Source organism: Anopheles maculipalpis, chromosome 2RL (assembly GCF_943734695.1).
Source record: "Anopheles maculipalpis chromosome 2RL, idAnoMacuDA_375_x, whole genome shotgun sequence".
In the NCBI taxonomy this organism is placed as follows: Eukaryota; Metazoa; Arthropoda; class Insecta; order Diptera; family Culicidae; genus Anopheles; species Anopheles maculipalpis.
The window spans coordinates 40,116,810-40,135,830 of NC_064871.1; the positions used below are offsets into that span (position 1 = coordinate 40,116,810).

Consider the following 19,021-nt stretch of genomic DNA (forward strand, 5'->3'; position numbering starts at 1 on the left):
CCAAACGAAATGGACACCGAAGGCCGATCTGGGGGACCCGTGTGCCGTTACTTTTTCACAGTCACTGACCATGATCATGATCGTCCCGTGGTGAGCCGTGAGATGCTGTCCGAAATGGGAGGGTCTGTGGTTTGGTCTACCAACGAGCGTTATTGTTTGCTGCACTAGGTGGTTCTTTAAGCGATTCTTGAGTTATTCTTCTTTTTTCTAAAGGTGGCTTGTGTTCTGTTTCTGAACCTTTTTTACGAACGAACGAAGCTTTTGAACGGGTGTGTAAGGAAGGAATGCTCCGGTTTTGGATGGGTGGCCGGGTGTCGGATACAAATTCTTAGTAGTGGGCTTAATTTGATCAAATAATTTGGTTGTTCCCGATTGAAACAATGGGCACTCGGGGAGTATGGAGAGCTCCAACCTGATTCTCATTCGTAGAGGACACTTAACAGCTCAAACAATTAGCGGTACCTATTTTCTCTAATTATGTCTGTCAACTCGTGCCGATTCGTTTCGGTGTCAAATTATCTCGGGGAGGACATTTTTCCTATCTAGCATTTAAAGGGGACGTTGTATTTGTGCAAATAAAAATCAAGATATATTTGAGTCATAAATTATGTTTGATACCGCGTACCAGAACGAGAAAGATGCCTGTGCATAATTCGTTCGTTGTACATTCGAGCTGCGGGTGGGAAACAAGTTCAACATGAGAAATAAGCTTTAGTGGGAAAACGTACCCTTATAGTGAACGTGTTATCGATCAAGCAAGGTCCATACGCAACGGATGCTGATACACGTATCATTGACGTTGGAAATTGACACGATTTGAAATCCGGGAGCGCTCCGAAGACGATAATGTCGGTAATTGGAGTTCGTAAAAGTTCTCCCGTACTCCCGGGGAGAAATTTATTCACGGTCTGAATTTCGCTTCAGGCACCACACGCGCTAAGTGTTGATGGTTTTATTGCGTGGTCCGTTCGGTTTCTTTCCCGATCCGGACCAGAAGAACCTTGCCCATGCTCCAACCATTAAGTGCAAAAGACTTGAAGCAGCGCACTCGTCGGAAACCAGATCCATCATGTTGAAGTTTATGTTAGGCTCCTGCATCACTCGCTACCATCGTCCGAGCCCTTTCCGCTGATGATGGTCAGATCTGGAAGAAGCCGGTTTCGGCTTGCGGCCAGTATGAATGATTCAAGTTACCGATAAACGCTACGCCATGTTTGCTGGCGGACCGACCAAAGCGGGCAGACAGCGTCATTCTTGGCGCGGACAAAATATTGCGCTGTCCCGGAAAGTACGCTTGCAAGCGACTCAGGCGGGATGGAATTGCATCCGTTCGGCGCAGACAACGGACAACGCGGTGGCGATGATGACGATGGCGAGTCAGTGAAATGGAAAGTAGGTCATACATCCCGCGGGACCAGGATCTTGTTTTTGGACCGTGTGCAAGATTCTTGTTCCTTCTTTTGCACACTGTTTCTTTCCGTAACGCTTACACACTACCTTGAGGCAAGGAGATGGTTTGGCTCGTTTGCAAGAGGTTTGAAATTGTTATTTTCGGTTGTTTTTATTTCAAACCTATCAATCATTCCTGAGAAAGCATGTTCCATTTCCGAAATAGTTTAATGGTTTATACCCCAGAAGTCCAGATGAGTAAAGATGTATAATTGGATAGTTTTCTTCATGTGCACAGTTTTCATCGAATGTATTTTGCACTTTTAAATGATTACAGGTGATTTGTCATAATTATTTGATGCCTATAATTAGCGGTATGGGGCAGAATATGTACATTCGATTTTTCAGTGTTATAACTAACCTGCGGTAATTTTTTGGAAGTTTCGTTTGTTGTTTACAGATAAGTTAACCAAAAAGCAGCCAACAAACAAGTAAATGCAATGTAAGTAAGTCGAATGGGTTTGACATAAGTTTAACAGCGACACATATTTTTTTTGTGGTTCACTAAGCATCTGGAAAGATCGGCCAAAGGCAAAGATTTTCCTCGTTCATCAGTATATCTTCGCTTTATTAGTACAAAATTCAAATACGACTGTTCAATATAGGTTGAAAATAAAGGAAATACCAGATCATCAAATATTCCAATGCATCACTTAGTCCGGATGAAGCGAGAGCAAGCAATGTAGGTCAAAACATTCCAACATTTAACTCTCTGTGAATATTTTTCATCGTACACGGATGACTCACGGACGTGTTTATGCATCATGGATAGGATTATGTGGGTAAAACTACTACCGATTACTATGAGCAAAGGATTTCAACAATGACGTTGATCGTCTACTTGCAGCTGAGTCAACCGACAGGCCACTTTTGGCGCTTTTTCCATTTCCAGTTCCACAGATTATGCAATCGAATTTGAGAAAACAGAATCATACATATTAAAAGAGATATCAATTCCATGATTGATAAAACAAATGACTATCTGACGCATTCAAACAATTATGATTCATGCAGTCCAAAAGTGATGTATGACGCAATTCTAAGTACTGTCGTTTTTGGTATAAGTGTAAAATTCATTTGCATAAATTTTCCCATAATAATAAAATAATTATCATAATGTTAGAATTAGTGTATTTTATGAAGAAAGCTAGTAAAGCAGGAATAATTCTAAGTAAGCCAACCTTCAATCAAGCAGTTAAACTCCAGCGGTGGGAGGATATCGCCCTCGGCATCCGTGCAGTACGGTTACGATCCATCGTCATCGGAATGTCAAAGGATTTGCGTGCGTGACTGATAGCCATGTAAACATCGTAAAGAAATCATTAAAACGATTTACAGAACCTATCTGTATCTTCAAACGAATCACACAGTTGTCGAACGGACGATAATGAGCGGCTTACTTACTCTGTACGGCGCGTACTTTTGACGAGTGAAAGTATTTAATTACACTCACTGCTTTAGAATTCTTACACTACGAAATGTCGTACATTTTCGGGAGGTGAGTTTTTATACTGCCGATGGCTCGGAGGTCGCTTCACAGTCAGTGCAAACTTGCGTATCCGGTTGTTATGGTGGAAGAAATTTGAGAATTCCCCAAAAGACGTAAAATGGTCATATTTTTGGTGGTTTGCTTAACAAAATCCGTTAGTTACAGTGAAGATAGTATGAGAAGACATGTTAGATAGAAAGTGGAAACTTTGAATGGAAGAATAAAATCGTTTGTTAGCTACTCGGTCATTATTATTGAATTTATGAATCATGAAGCTATGGTATTAAGTGATTACGCCCTATCAATTGTTATTAAATGTATTTCACAAAGCTACGAAGCAAAAAAGGAACGACAAATTACTAGAAGGAGAAATGATTTACAAAAGAAAAAGACAAAGGTTGTACTCACGTAAAACGTTTACGATAGTTCGATGATAGAAGATTTGGAAGAGAGTATTTGCATAGATGTTGGAGTGTTTATCTATCTGTATTCACCTCCCTTGGCTTTGGAGTGAATGGTTCAAAGTCGTGTTCTGTACAGTTCCAATTACAAAGCTCAACAAAGCTCACTAGATTTGCTGATGAGAAGAAAGAAGGCCAACAAAGACGCATAGGAAAAGAGCAGTGGTGATAGAAGATGTAGCAGTTTTGCTGGCTGAAACTAATTGTTCTTTTGAGGAATCTCCAAATCATACGGCAGAAATTGCAGTATTTACAGACGGAAAGGGCACGGTGAAAAGGGTGGAAAAGACGTGTGCTTCAGGACCACACAAATGATCGGCGATGTTGTACTCGTAACACTTTTCGTCGAATGCAGCTCGCTGTTAGAGCCAGTATATCGCTGCGGTTAATATCACTATAACACTGTTGGCTGGCTGTTGTTTTTCAGATCACTTGTAGATCACGGTTCCTCCGTTTGAGCAACGCACTATTTGATAAAACTTTCTTTACGTTTAGGTGTAATACGATCACTTCCGTTAATTCATTGATGCACGCTGATAATGTTGTGTTGGGTAAGAACGTGATGAACTTCACACGTGCAACCGGAACTAAGTTGAAACTCACTTCAATCACTCACTTATTACAATCACTGTACGAAGTAGCTATGTTACTGTAACACAAAAAGAAAACAATAGAACAACTCTGTTAGAAATCATAAATAACATAATTAAACACTTTTTCATGTATCTTTTATCCGTTTCGAGATTTCCGATAAAAATATCGATCGCACTATTACTATTTTCAAGGTTTAACAGATTTTCAATGCAACCATCGCTTTTTGCGTCAATAAAAAATTCACTTCAACTAATTAGCACTTGGTTCATTCCAACCTTTTTAACGGCTGGAATTGAACCAAAATTGCGCCACGTGTTTTTATGTATCCTTTTTTCTCTCTGTAGCTGCGGTACGGTAGCAGCAGTGGTTGTTTATTTGATTATTGCTGCAGGTATCAAAACAAACAAATCGCACATTGCGTTGAAGACACGGTAGAGCTGAGCCAAAAATATGTTGTGTTAACGTTTGTAACAAAACACTTAACAAAAACTAACAAAGTATGAATATAGCTTTGAATGTACTTTGACACACTTTCGGGGGCTAACTTCACACAACAAACCGCACTCGCTTCCTCTATTTTGTTCTTAATCCAAAACTATCGTAAGATGATTATATTCTTCGAAAAACTTAATGACATTCGGAAGATCACTTAAAACACATTCCAGACACCTCGTTACTTGATTCCTATACACGCACACGCACTCACACACACTCACAACTGCTGTCTTCCTTTCACAACTTCTTCTTACACTTTGCACACGCACCAGCGACGTGGAATTCCAGCACGGAAAAGAAAACTATCCAAAGCAAAGCAAAACAAAAAAAACGACCAACTATAAAGTGGGTCATCGTCACCATGCTTTGACAGCGGGCCTCGGAGCAATACCGTCTTCTGGTGCTTGGTAAGTGGTCACTACCACCCATCAAACTAGCACCTCCACCGAACCCAACGGTAGGCCAGGCGTCGAGTGTGCGTTCTATTCACAGCAGCACGTTAAACAGTCACTCTCGTCCGCAGGTAATCCATTCTGCACTATACGGGTTTTATTTACTTAATACACGATCTTCTTTCACTATCTGGCTGGTGAACTTTGAAGTCATTATCATTGTGTTAAAACCTTTTTTTTTGTAACTTCTTACTCATATGCCATTGGCTCCGTTGCGTACCGTTGGAAATCAGCCATGATTCTTATCTTACGCTTCGTGCACGATCACTTTGTTTTCGATTGGCAAAAATGAGCCCGGAAATAATTTTCATGCATTATCATTACATCACATTTGTGCACCTGTATGTCACATCCTGTTTTGGGGTGAAAGATTCTTAGCACGTTTTGTTTTTATTCTTCACTGCTTGTTCACACTTGAAATGTGGGTCACTAGGGTACTACGTCACACTTTCTTCCGGCAAGTCGATCGACGAACGTGAGCTAGTAACCACCTTTCGGTGACTGCTAATCCTGGTATCCCTTGTCAGTGGTAACACATCCACTCAAGAACACGTTGCTAGTTCTCTTCACTAAACTTTATCATTTGAGAACATAAAGGATCACGTAAATTTTCACTTCAGCTTAGTACGAATTCTGTACGCCGATTTGATCCGATCACTCACTATATTTCTATTTCTGTACACATAAATTCAATTAAAAACTAATCACTTGAGCACAACATCTACTCACTAATTGCACTCGGAAGTCCTGCAAACTACGATGACGACAGCGACAGTACGGTCAAGGGTGCTGATGGTGGCGACGGTGCTGACGGTACACGAGCATAGACGGACGCGCAGGCCACAACCAAAATAATGCGCACGTGAACCGCACGGACGCAAACGCATAGAGCAACGATCGAAAACAAACTGGCATGCTGGCCACGGCCTACCAAAAGGTCCGGCTAGCTTCTGGCAGAAGGGATGCGCGTCTTCGTGTCTCGCTTCTTCCGCACGGCCCGTAACCGCACTCTCTTTCTCTCTTTTACGCACACACTTTTCTCTTGTACCGGCTCGAGGTGGTATGGGTATGGAGGACCCAAACGCACCACGAAACCGTGAACTCGAATTCGGCCGTCAGGCACCGTACCGTTTCTTTCTCTTTTTCTCACCCACCGGGCAGCGGGATTGTTTCCGACAAGGGTTGGAATTCTTTGCAGAGGCAAAGGAAAACTCTCTTCGCATGGAAATGAAAAAGCTCGACTGCTGCAATCGGATTGCTCAGTTTTTCTCTTTTCTGCCGCCCAGCCCGAACGTGCTCAGCCGTATGCACGTGCGTGCGTGAAAGTAGGAGAAAGAAGAAATGGCAGACAGAGAGAGAGAGAGAAACAGCGACCGGCGAGCGAATGAGCGAGCCGAGAGTAGTGCACGCGAGCTTTTTAACGCACGAAAGCTCCACACGATCGCGAGCCGAAGAAATGGGGTCATCCGTGTGCGAGCGGGACCGTACGATCGTCACCCATTTGGGGTGGTTTTGTGCATGGCTGGCGTAGCATAGGGGGTGCTGGGAAATCGTGGCAATGGGGTGTGTGGAATGCGCGGCCATGCGCGATGTATGCGTGAGCGGAGAAATGGTCCACTGGGACAAACGGCACGAGGGTAGTAATGGTGTGTGCGATCGGGAGAAAATTTCTTTTTGCGGTTGTGTGCGCGAACGATGTGGCGGCCTGGTCTGGTGTCGTGTCATGTTCTTTTTTGTGCTCGTTTTCTTCTTGTGCTGTTTTTATTCGGCGACGTGCCATCTATTGCCGTGTGGCTGGATGGCCGTTTCAAGTGGCGTGCGCCGATCTAAAGCTTGTGGTTTGGTCGATGCGATTTGGCTGAGCTGGAATGTGATGTGTTGTAAAAATAATTTGTTAAATATTAAACAAAGTATTCCAAAATATAAATTATTATTCAAAAAAATTGACCAACCAATCGAATCATACTTTTGAATAAAATATAATATAAGTAAATTGATGTCCTATTTTGCTTTGTAAATGCCAATTTTGTGTTTTTTTCTGGAATTCTGTGTAAAATATTTAATTCAGCAATGAAAAAAGCATAATTTTCCATCTCAATACTACCCATTTCTCGCGAGGTATCCGCCAGCTGGAGCTTTGTACCTTAACAAACGCCTTGATTCCCCTCCCGTTCCCGCTCGTATCCCATCTCGTCACAACACCGGCACACTCTACAGCATCATCAGGAAAACACGAACAAACGCAAAAGGGGGTCAACTATTTCCTCGTATCCATTTCAGTCGCGCACTGGTTCGCCAGCCCCACCGGTGGAAAAAGGCCGCCCGTTAGTGGTGTTGCTGCTCGCTCTCAACCAGTGCTTTCTCGCTTCTTCTCCTTGCACTTGAAATTGGCCCTCGGCCGGATGGTTTCGCGAGCCATCGAATCAGGCTAGTGTCAGACAGAAACAACACCAATTCAATGCGACACGTAGCAAAGTGCTTGCATTGCTGAAGCAGTGTGTGTTCCCAGGCAAAAAGGCTAGCGCGGGTTTGCAGTGTTTTGGCACTGGAGCTTAACACACACACACACACACACACACACACACACACACACACACACACACACACACACAGCACAAACGCAACCCCACAAACAGGCCACCAGCAGACGATGAACAGAGCTTCCAACTACCCTAGAAATGCGGTGGAACGAAAAGAATAATAAAAGCAATATTGGCAGCAGAGGGTAAACAGTAACAGTGAGGAGCAAAAGTATTAAAAAAAAAAATCATACAAATCCCTAACCGGCCCACCGAGACTTTGCATTGCATGCAACCATGTGGGAGGTTTTTTTGTTGACTGTTGTTGATGTTTCCTTCGGTGTACAAAATAGCTTCAAAAGATGCAGCGTAGGCAAAAAATGACCAAACTCGTAGACTCTTAAAAGGTTTGTGGGTTCTGTGGACAAATTTGTTCCAATGGATTCCATACGAAACAAAGTCAATGAGCAGGAATGGGAAATGATTCGTACGGTGAGAATCGTATATTTGCTTCATATCAATTCTTCAAGTCAACGTATATTTTGTGGAGCCAATTTCTCCAGTTTCCAGCAGTTGTTTGCTATCAATATTCGTTTATGATTTTAAAAAAATGCTCCATGGCTATAAAATTAAAGAAATAACTTGCTAATGCTGAAGCAAGTTTCTTATAATATTTTATTAAAAGCTTTGAATAATGTAGTTGTTTCTAATCAAAATAATTACAATGTTGAAGTTATACTTTGAAGTTTATTTATTTTCCCAGCATTCTAAACATCCAAAGCAGCATTTTTATATTTAATGCAACGAGGACACCGTCGTCAAATCGTCTGTCTGACGGTTACGGAATGTTACAGTCGGTGGCAGGCAGGTGCAGCATTCGAAGGGAGAAAGTCATTAGGTTGGGAGGAAATGTTTGGCGTAAGCACCGGGAAGGTTAGCATCATGTCCATCCTTACGTAGGTTGGCGAGGAAAGTGAAGCCGATGCTCGTCTTGCCGGGGGTAGTGCGTTAGTCGTGCGTTGCACTGGCGAAGGAGTGGCGGGCAAATGTGAGATGATTTTGCGGTTGTCTGAACGGCTGATGGGGCGGGTGTGATAATCAGAAACGATGATACTCAGGGAGCGAATAAAAGTGGTGGTGCAGCAAAGATGTGATTGGTATTTCGATGTTGTCACGTGCCAGTAGAATGGAATGCAATTTTATAGTTTGATGATAGGGGTTTCCTTGCTTATAAATAAAGGTTCGTTACCTTTGCAGGCGTTGTAGTCTTTTTCATCATTTTGAATGTAAACCCATGTGCAACGTTACCATGAATGTTTAAAAATATTTCACAGATTATAGAAATTATTGCTCATGTTAGCTTCATGTTACTCCATATAGTGGAATGACAACATAGCCGCAGCTTTCTACACGCAATCATGGTAGCTGCAAATGTGTCATCTTAACATACAAATAGCAACACTGTCTACAAATAGTACGGTGTACAAGTTTTCGCAACAAAATGAAGTTTGGCACAACGCTAGCCTGACCGATGTTTCGTGTGTGCCAGTGAACCTGTCCGTCTCAGGCCAGTGTTGCTGGGGTTCCTTTGTTTGACACTTTTCCCCAGTAACCCAGAACGCTCGTGTCAACTTGAGGTGCGACATTCGTCAACCTTCTCATCATCGTCACCATGCGCAACACACACTTGCCGAACGTGTAATTCGATCCATGCCGTACCCGATTTGGCGTGCATCTTTAGCTGCAGGACCCGCAAGTTGCATACTGCAGAAGAAGCGGGGAAAACTACATCCAAGTGACAATGTTACCGTAGACTGTGCCGACTGCACATGACCATAAAAGCAATTAAATCATAAAGAGAAAGTTTTCAACCTGCAACCAGCAGCGTAGAGCGGTGTACGGCGCGGTTTTCGCTGATCTCTTACCATGGCCGGAACACAGATCGGGTGGCCCAGCACATATTAGTCAAGCGCAAATAACAACAATACAGCATGCTCGTACAGTCCGCGAGTCGCTCGTGGATCGTTGGGAGCGCTAGGAGTTCGCCGAGGTAGGTGAAAACATCGCTCCAATCTGTCGGAACCGAAGTAAGTGATTGGGGCAATGTACGAGAGAAAAAAAAAACAACAAAAAAGAACAAGATTGAGAGGGAGAGAGAGAGAGAAAAGTAGTGATAAAAAGTACGTGCGAGAGAGGGAGAAAGAGCAACGGCAAATATGTATTTTCAGAAGGAAACAATCGATCGAAGGATGCCTGCTGCAAGCAAGTCAATAGCAATGGTAAGCGATCGCAGTCAGAGCAGGATCGAATGTATCGAATCGCGAGGAAAACAAGCCATTGTTCAGGTGGGGGACAAAGCAGGAGCCGGAAGAGTTTCTTTTTCTGTGGTGCGAGGAAGAAAAAGCACCCAGTGGTTTGCGGCAGATGACGATGGCGCTTGAGCTTTTTGAGGCAGCGCATCATTTATTGCCAGCAGCAGCAGCAGCAACAGCATCGTCCAATTGTTCAAGTGAATTTGACCTACATCACATCGTTTCGATGTAATTTTCCCTTCCTACCACCTGTTGCCTCTTTTCGTTGGCGTGAGCTTTCTTCAGTTTGCTGCATGCCACAAAATGGTTTCGTGTTGCAGTTTCCACCAGCCAGCAGTACTTATGGTGGGATACCATTCAAGACTGGACTGGTCTGTGATAGTGGCAGACAGTGAACAGAGCAGTATTTGAGTGTAATCGAAGCAGTAGTATGTGTGGAAGGACAATTGAGGAACCACTAAAATCAATGCTACGTTGGTGATCTTACCAACGTGCAGCGAATCAGACTCGCCAGAGCAGCGAATCAGAGCCCGCTGGGTTGGTCATGTCATGAGAATAACACCAGACAGTTCAGTGCATAAACACTTTTAGGCCGTCCACATGAACACAAGATGCGTGGTAGGCACAGGTTGAGATGGAATGATAGATGATGCTTCTTCCAGAAAGGCTAGGATATTGGATCGTCTGACGACGGCGTTGGACTGTAAGTTAAGTAACGTAGTAATCTAATTATTTAGGCATTTTTAATTACACTTTTTAAAATAAACGAAAAAGGAATCGAACAGATTCTTAATTCTTATTTGGAAACAACTTTGAATTGAGCTGATAAGCGTTTGGAAAATATTCAGTTAAGAATAATTTAATGTTTAGTTAAATAATTCAAACTTAAAGTTTTAATTTCAATTTCAATGCTTTTTAAATTAAATGCTATGTTGCGCTGGTTTTATAAGTTAATAATCAATAATCTTGCTGGTTGAACGTTTATGTAGATATTTGTTGAGTAAATAAATGTACTGATTGACTACTTTAAAGTATAATGTTATGTTTCACACATTAAAGATCGATTTGCTCAACACACTTATTCAAAATGAAAATTCATTGTCCAGTGTTCGGATTTATGCAAATATCTACGATCAACGCTTTATTCTTTTTCCAGTTCACAGTCCGCACAATTACCCCAGCTCGTACACTTTAAGATTGTGCATTTGACTGTTTTCTTCGATTTTTTTACGGTCAGCGTTTGACGCCGACATTGGCATCCACCACCCATCCACCCACCCAGATGCAAAACACAATTGTGCATCACTGTCGGTTCGATAATTGCAGCACACTTCACGGGTTCAACCAGTGCGGTCATAAATTGGGTCGGTGTACCTAGGTGCACCAATCGAGCGGAGAATACACGGAAAGATGCAAACAATGGTGAAGATGAGGGTGTTGAGTCCAAGCTTACATTTTCTAGTGGAACGAAAGTAAGAAAACTGTAGCACTGTTTCTATCCGGACCGAGACAAACTTTAATTGATCGACAAATTGACTGGCTCTGGGTGCATTAGAAGTTTTATGTGGTTTTTGTTGAAGTTTGAAGGTAAAATCAGTTGTTCTTGAAGATTTGAAGCGATCGATCGACCAATGGATCCACCCCCGGGGTGAATAATGCTCGGTGAAGAATGCATGCTAGCACTTACCAAAAATGTCGAGCAAAGTCATATACACACATAAATTGTTCACCTTTACTAGCGGCCTTTAACGGTTTCAATGTGAGGTCTTTCTGTGAGCCACCCGGCTCGCTTTCAATCCCACTAGAACCAACAAGCCAAACTAATTGCATTGCATCGATCGATGATCGAGGTCTGGGAAGAAGTAATTGATTTGAACGATGGGTAAAATGGCAACGCTGACTCACGAGAACGTATTCGTATGTAATGGTACAACATAATGACAGACATGAGGTAAATATTCAAGAGCAGAGTACATTTAACTGGCATAGTAATTAATTCGTACAGTTGTGTTTTAGTGGTGATCAATGGTCGATGGGTCCAAAGCAGATGGTTACCTATTTCTAATGTTAGGGAATAAACCATGAAACATAAAACGAACAATAAACTGTATAAAACTGTTAATTCATTTACAAATAGCCTAAAAACTTGTTGTACAAAATTGTATTTTATTTTATGTTTTATGTTTGAAATAAGTTTTCCTATAATTGTTCATTGAGTTAAGGAGTTTAAATTATAATGAAACGCCTGAATTTAAAAATCTATGCTATCGACACTGCTCCACCATGAGAAGATCCCGATTCGAACCCCAATCAACATATCCTTTCCCACCTTCGTATCGGTCATACCCGACCTACACATTCCTACCTCGAAGACAGGTCCAGTCCTCCACTCTGCAGCTTCTGTAGCGTCGACATCACCGTTCGCCACATCCTTAGCGATTACCATGGATGTACTACACACCGAGTCACCTGACAACTAGAGATAAAGACTTCGTAACCCTTTTAGCACCCGACAATCAACAGTAGAACAAACTGTTCTGTTTTCTTCGCAACATCAGCCGGCACAGCTTTTATTGCAAAATATTTTACAATAAATGAACCATATCAGAAATAGATATAATTTAACTTTAAGCCATATTTGCTATAATTGTAACATACTATGAACCCAAATACCGTAAGCATACGAATGAGGTCTTAAAGACCCAACCCCTCTTTAAAATAAAAAAGACACTGCTCCGCTGTACTTCATTTCCATAACATTACGAGCAAATCCTTCTGTGTACAAGCGGTTGCTGCACAAAGAAGTTCTATATAAATCAAATTTATTGGAGCAGCTTGGAAAGGCTACCTGTTTATGTTTTTCTTCATTCATCCTTTTTTTTCCACTGATTTCAGTTTTCCGGTGCTCGTCGTTCACAATGTGATACACAGTTTGATATAAAAAGAGCAGTAATCCTTTACCTTTTGAATGCAATGAAGAAAACATTCCGACCAGCCGTATTGAACTACAGATCCGACCCACGTAACAGGTTATGCGGCAAGTGATCCTATGTCATATCTGTTGAAAGTGGAACCTGCAGCACTGTCGGCTTCTGGGTCGCCACGTCCTCCACCAAAACCTGGACAGATCCACTTGGTCAGACAACACATTGTGTCCAGCCTATCCTATTGATCCCGAGCTCGGGTATTCCGGGTGTGTGTGTGTGTGTTTGCTTGTGTAGCTACGTACATCAGTGTCCAGATGATCGATTTATCATTTATGCTCACCCCGTACACACCCCCTTCGCATAGTCGACAATGGAAGATTGTATGTGTGTGTGTGTGAATGTTTTTTTACTTCTTATTTCGATCCACTCTTTTAACGTAGCCCACGCCAAATAGCTTTACTACTCGAGGTGCCGTCGGTTCGTTGTCGAATTGCTTGTTGAAGTCGTTCGTTTTGTACTGTTTGGTTCGGCTGCGCTTCATCAGTAGGTCAGTTCACGCGTTTTACGGGATGATTAATGTCAGCTATATCCACCGCCGGTGTGTATGGAGTGTATTGTAAGCATTTGCATAGCCTGGCCCATGAACTTGACTCATGAACGTGCGGCGCGAGACCGGTGGAACGTTGAACTTAAGCACAATCGTGAGCACTGGGCGGAATTTCGCATTGACAGCGACAAAAAAAAAGTGGCAGCTTGAGATGCTTTGAAATAGTGTTAACAATTTTATCAGCTTTACAGTGTGTTCTTTTGTTTGTTATGATAAGTTTTATTACTACATTTACGGTAAACGAACGCAGTGTAACGTTATAAATAGTTTGTACAAGATACAGATAATAAATTGGTAATGCTGGTTTTTTGAACTCTCATATCAATATTATGGACATGAAACTGGAAATTAAATAAAAAATAAGCACTTTTGAGAGAGCAGACTTGAAAGATGTGCAATTTATTATCGCTATTAGGCAAGGGGAACATGTTGTTTGTTCCGTTCGAAGTGACTTTGATTGGATGATACATGCACTGTTTGGTTTTGCATTAATTTACATTCACCAAATCCAGCAAATGCCATCAATTCTTTATTTACGAATATAAATGATTATTCGTTCGATCATAACTTGTTTTTTCTTCGCCGGAAGAAAAGCTATTACTACTATTGAATTGGAAAGTGAAACTGTGATTTGATTAGTTTATGGTTGACACGATTGGATGCTGAGAAATAGAAGAGAAATTGAGACATTAGCACGTCAAGGGAAAAAGGAAGAAAACTCCGTTATCGGATTGCTCTGTGATACAGAATTATCAGATAGGTAAAGAAATATGGTGCCAAAAGTTGCTTGATTTCGAACTCAACTTTCACGTGTTGCGAGCAGCAACAATATGGCATTATTTAGTAGCTAATTAACTAGCATAGTTATATGACATACTGATCGTTGTTGTAACGGGAATCTTTATCATTATTTATTTTAGTAAACACGGTTCCATCTCTTTTTGCTTAAAACGCCGACAGATTTATACGATCGTGGAAGGTGGCTGTAAGTAGAGAAATGAAAGTTTTACTAAAAACGATTTCCGAAACTATTGATTGTAAGGCTACATAAACTACAATGAAAAAGAAACGATTCAACTGGCAAAAGGCAATATCCCGAAAAATCGAATCAAATAAAATGATATGAAAAAAACCTGATCCTCAAAACCCAATTGACCCACAGCCCGAGGCCACCAAAAGTTGTTCAATTACGTTGTGCGTGCGACAACTACACGAAAAGGGCTGGGATCGTTTCGGGTTTCGAGTTTGGTTGTTGTCGGTTTTTTTTACTCCTGCAAGAATGACACGCACCCGGGATGGGTCTGACGTCTGAAGATGAAGTCTCTAAAATGGTTCGGGTGGTTTAACACAGTCGGTCGATATTTTTGCGTCCAAAATCGACCTATTAAGCGTAATTAAGTGTGCGGAACGAAGGAAGAGTTTTCCGCGTATTCAAACCAAAGCGAAGCACATGGTCAGAGAGGGCATGGTGCGGCGTTTCAGAACACTAGCACGTAACCAAGATTCGTGTGTGAGTCGTGGATTTTGTTCGCCGATAATTAATCTTAGCTTTAAGCATCATCGCTTGTCTCGTGTAAAAATGCGCTACTCACTAAAGAATCGCGATCAAGGAAACAAAACCGCCAATCGACCGACTGAAAGGGACTATCGATTGGGAGGGCGACCGTATCATCAAGGCAATGCAGAAGGATAGATAAAGTAGAGCCGATGATAGCGGTTTCTAGCTGATGTTCTTCATTTGATTTTTATCCCTGCACAACAATATTCAAGCAACAATGTCAAATCGCATGAGCCACCCTGCTAAATAAATCAAATTTCTCTCTAATCAGATCAACCGCCAGAAGTATGCGATCATGAAAGTCTACATGAAACGTGCCTTTACCAGTGGGAGCGAGTGTATGTATGTGTGCGTTGGATGGTTCATTATCAACAGAAAGAACACCGCCGCAGGGTGTCCACTTTCAGGCAAATGGACGATCCGCGACGGTCATTTGATGAAATGATCCCGCGCCACACGATCGCATACACTTCCTTTGTAGTTGCTGTACGGCTTTGGAGTGGTCATGCTAACATAACGGCAACTTAGTCGCCGTCCTGTCCGCTGTTTGACGTACATGTCACCGCCACATGTTGGTTGACATAATTTTAATTTGGATGGTTGTGCTTCTGTGTCTTCTCAGTTTTATATTGATCGCTTTTACTATATATTGTGACTCGTTTACAAGCAGCGTTGCTACATGCTGCTGTAAGCGGTATTTTGGACTACGTTATTTCATGTGCAAACGATTAAATTGTGGTGGTGGTTTGCGATTAAACTTCCTCTACCGGTAGGTTTTCTCAAATCGGATTAGGAGAAATGAACACAATTAAGGTCGATTAAGGGTAAGTTTTTGCACTGCAAACCTTCCGGCGAGTGTTCTGTTTTCTTTTGGGCTTTGATGTAGGCTTCAGGTGATTCGTTTTATCGTCTAGCATTAACATTCGTTAGCAATTAGAAAAGAGAAAAATTAACGCACTAGATAGCTTCTTTAGCTTCTTGCGCACAGTCGGTCAGTCGGTTAGTGTTGCGGGTTGTTTTGAGTGAAGAGTACGATATCCATTATTTTCTTTAGTTTAACAGTTAAAATACGATGTTCATCGCGATAAAATAACATTTTTTTAAATATGCTTCTACTGTCGGGTGAATTATCCCAAAGTGCTCAATATTTTATGAACTTTAAGGCTTATTTTTCACTTCAGTTGTTGTTTTATAGCATTAATTAACACATTCTTTTTATTGGTTTTGAATCATACCGATGCTCGAAACAGTTAAAAAGAAATCTTAAGTGAATTATTAATTTTCATACAGTAATAGAACCGCTCTTAAGATGCAGTAGAATCAATGAAATCCGATGGTAAACTGATAATCGTTTGGCAAAACAAGTTATTTATTTAGTCAATTTTCCTCGTGACCTACAAACCGTTCGGCGGACGGGAGTGGTTAAACGAAGCACCAATTATTGCTCAATTTATCTTGGCTGATGTTGGGCTTGAACTTGACATTCCCATGGATCTTTATGCTGGTGTTTTACGGTGGATTGGATCGCGGAACTAGTAATCAATCACGGTACGAGTATCAATATCAGACGAAAGAATTATAATCAATCTTTACTCACTCAATATTGCCCACGGTTGGTGGGCGCATAATTTATTCGACTACGATTTAAAATAGATTTTGCAAGATTGCCATCAAGTTCATCGCTTAAACTATCGTTTAAAACATTTGTTCTCTACCAACCACCGCGAGCAAACTGTGGCAACAATAAGCCTAGTGTTTTGACGAATAAAGACATTCAAAAGACTAATATGTGTGTACATTTTTGTCCATCAAGACGGGGCTGGGGTCGTATAATGGTAGCATGATTTATGGTACTTGTAAAAGGGCCACTTTGCGAATAGACCCAGGACCCTAGACGAGAGAAAGCAATGGTTCGCACCGGTGTGTATGTTTGTGCGATAGCCAATATTTGGTTTTCGGTTAGCAGTGGATCGGGTTGATTGGTTTCCTTTTTTTCTGCGCTGTTATGTTTTATTATTTTTTTTAGTGCACCCTTTGGCCCTTGTGCTTTGGTTTGTTCGATCACTTTGGTTCCATGTGACGGGCAAATTTATGACAATCGTCAACACGCCGTAAGTTGAACCATAGACAAGCGATTTTAGAAACGTCAACAACATCATCATCCGCATCGACCGAGCAGCCAGGTTCAGACATGCATTTCGTGCGTCAGGATTTTTGCCATGCTTCGCGTCCGTCTTCCGGTGGCAATGATAGACGTTGCGCTGGCGAGCGATAAAACTTTCTTCAAACAACGTGCAACAGAGCCGTGGTGGCTAAACAACATCATCTGCTTCACGGACCCAGCATCGATGCCGTCATGTCCCGATGGTTGGCGGTTAAGTGATCATAAACCTAAATTCCTGCGGCTTGTGCGAATGGGGAAGTGGAAAATAAGCACTTTTCATGTATGCCTTCTTTTCTGATAAAATACCCACTTAACCCTTGGGCGGCCAGCCTGGCCAGTCCAGTCGGATCCGCCCTTTGGGCAATCATCAATCAGTGGAGAAATTAGCGACAAATTTCGCATTTTTAGTATGGCTAGCGTATTCTACCGAGGGCCACAGCCTTGTTGGGTGGTTAAATTTCGTGGAGGTAAAACATTTAAGACATCGAGACAGGTCAGATCTCTGGTAGGGTAGGTTTTGCTGGAAATGTGCGCGGCGCGTTAAGTTGTAATTTCAGCATTTAGCGGTGGGTCATAAAAATAAAGTTTCCCTCGGGGCGGGTTGTTTTTGTGTGTTTTTTTTGTGTATATGTATGCTATTTCATTCTCCCGTTATCGTATTTGCGAGAAGGGTGATGAGTTAATTGGCTAGTTCAGTGGGTCAGCCCAAAATGTAATGACATGAAATTTGTTGTTAGGGATTAGTTTTAAAATGTACTTAATTTGTGTAGAAAAGAGTAGAAATGGTTGTAGCTATTCAGTTTTTGTTAATCTGTTATACGATTTTAATAGTTTAACTGTTAATTCTATCATCTTGTGCTGTATGTAGTGTAAAAAAATTCATTACGTTGAAAAATAATTGCAACAATTGATTTAGCGAAAGCATTTAACATTTCAACATTTAAAGTTAAATAACGTATGAAAGCTAACAAAAATGTTCCAGTTTCTTAAGACAATGGACCTTAGCTTGCAAAGTTGGAAGCATTACATCAATCCAAATAGTCTTCGTTGGCAGATTTATGATCTCATGTAGTTCTTGTAACGTGCAGCAAAAAGAAGCCAATATTTTACTGTTTTTCATGCGAAACGAATTTGAAAAAATCAACACAAAATCTTCGGGGTGTCTGGAACGTTTGTTTGTTACAGAGTTACGTTAAAATCCTTGCAAGAACCTGCAGCACGAAAGGACAACGTACGAATGAAAACAGGTAGCTCAGCAGATAACAAAGTGAAGGTGCCATAAACCTGACCTGCAGCACAACCGCTGTGTCCGTAGCATCGGTGTTGTGCTACAGAAACGCATAACAATCCCCAGGGAGGCAAGAGCAGTAGCCGAATCCTTGCAGGGGATGGGTCGATCGACAGCAAGGGAGTGTTGAGCTCTGGTGATATTTTGACGAAACTTCTTGTCGATTTTTACGACCTGTCACATTACGAAACGAGTGGCACAAATAAAACATAGTTGTCGTTCGCTGAAGATGGTGGTAACTGACGGTATTTAATGTAGTTGCCAATTGTGTTCTATCACTTTAAGCAGCTCTGTTTGGTAGAAAAATAATGTAAAACTGTGTTGCAATCCTGGCCGCGATACGTCAGGTGGGAAGTTTTCGTTCCACTGTTTTAACGCAGTTGATGTGGCTGACCTTCGATAGATTATCCGTTTTATACGGTTCAGTTCACGCAACGGACGCAGATGATGAGGAAATGTTCCTTTTTCATCGGTGTTGCTGATCGGTGCTTCGCTCCGAATGCAGCCGAAGAGTGAAGCTACAAGGGCTTACGTAGGGAAGGTCTTCTTTATGTTAGTGCTTAGCATTAAATGGGCATGAGGGATCCTTTACCATGGTGAAGATATAATTCGTTGATAAAAAAGATGATTTATTTTTACTCAAATTCATTAGATCACACGAATATAATTCTAAAAAATAACATTTACCTTCTTGTTAGCTATTTAT

The 19,021-nt window shown here is 41.6% G+C and overlaps 5 protein-coding genes across 8 annotated transcripts in view; 3 read left to right on the forward strand and 2 right to left on the reverse strand.

Annotated features, from left to right (window-relative positions):
- The window catches only part of LOC126559498 (cytochrome c oxidase assembly protein COX16 homolog, mitochondrial), a 163,800-nt gene extending 157,467 nt beyond the window's left edge, over positions 1 to 6,333 (forward strand). The window contains exon 3 of the mRNA XM_050215666.1: positions 6,322 to 6,333. The gene's annotated coding sequence lies outside the window, so the exon portion shown is untranslated. The remainder of the gene's footprint in view (positions 1 to 6,321) is intronic.
- LOC126557269 (ATP-dependent Clp protease ATP-binding subunit clpX-like, mitochondrial) overlaps positions 1 to 19,021 on the forward strand; it is a 399,590-nt gene that overhangs the window by 339,342 nt on the left and 41,227 nt on the right. The window lies entirely within an intron of this gene.
- The window catches only part of LOC126558330 (actin-related protein 1), a 309,926-nt gene that overhangs the window by 172,988 nt on the left and 117,917 nt on the right, over positions 1 to 19,021 (reverse strand). The window lies entirely within an intron of this gene.
- The window catches only part of LOC126557178 (uncharacterized), a 422,959-nt gene that overhangs the window by 125,627 nt on the left and 278,311 nt on the right, over positions 1 to 19,021 (reverse strand). The gene's annotated exons all lie outside the window — the stretch shown is intronic.
- Positions 1 to 19,021, forward strand: part of LOC126558300 (ras-related GTP-binding protein A) — a 284,579-nt gene that overhangs the window by 54,978 nt on the left and 210,580 nt on the right. The gene's annotated exons all lie outside the window — the stretch shown is intronic.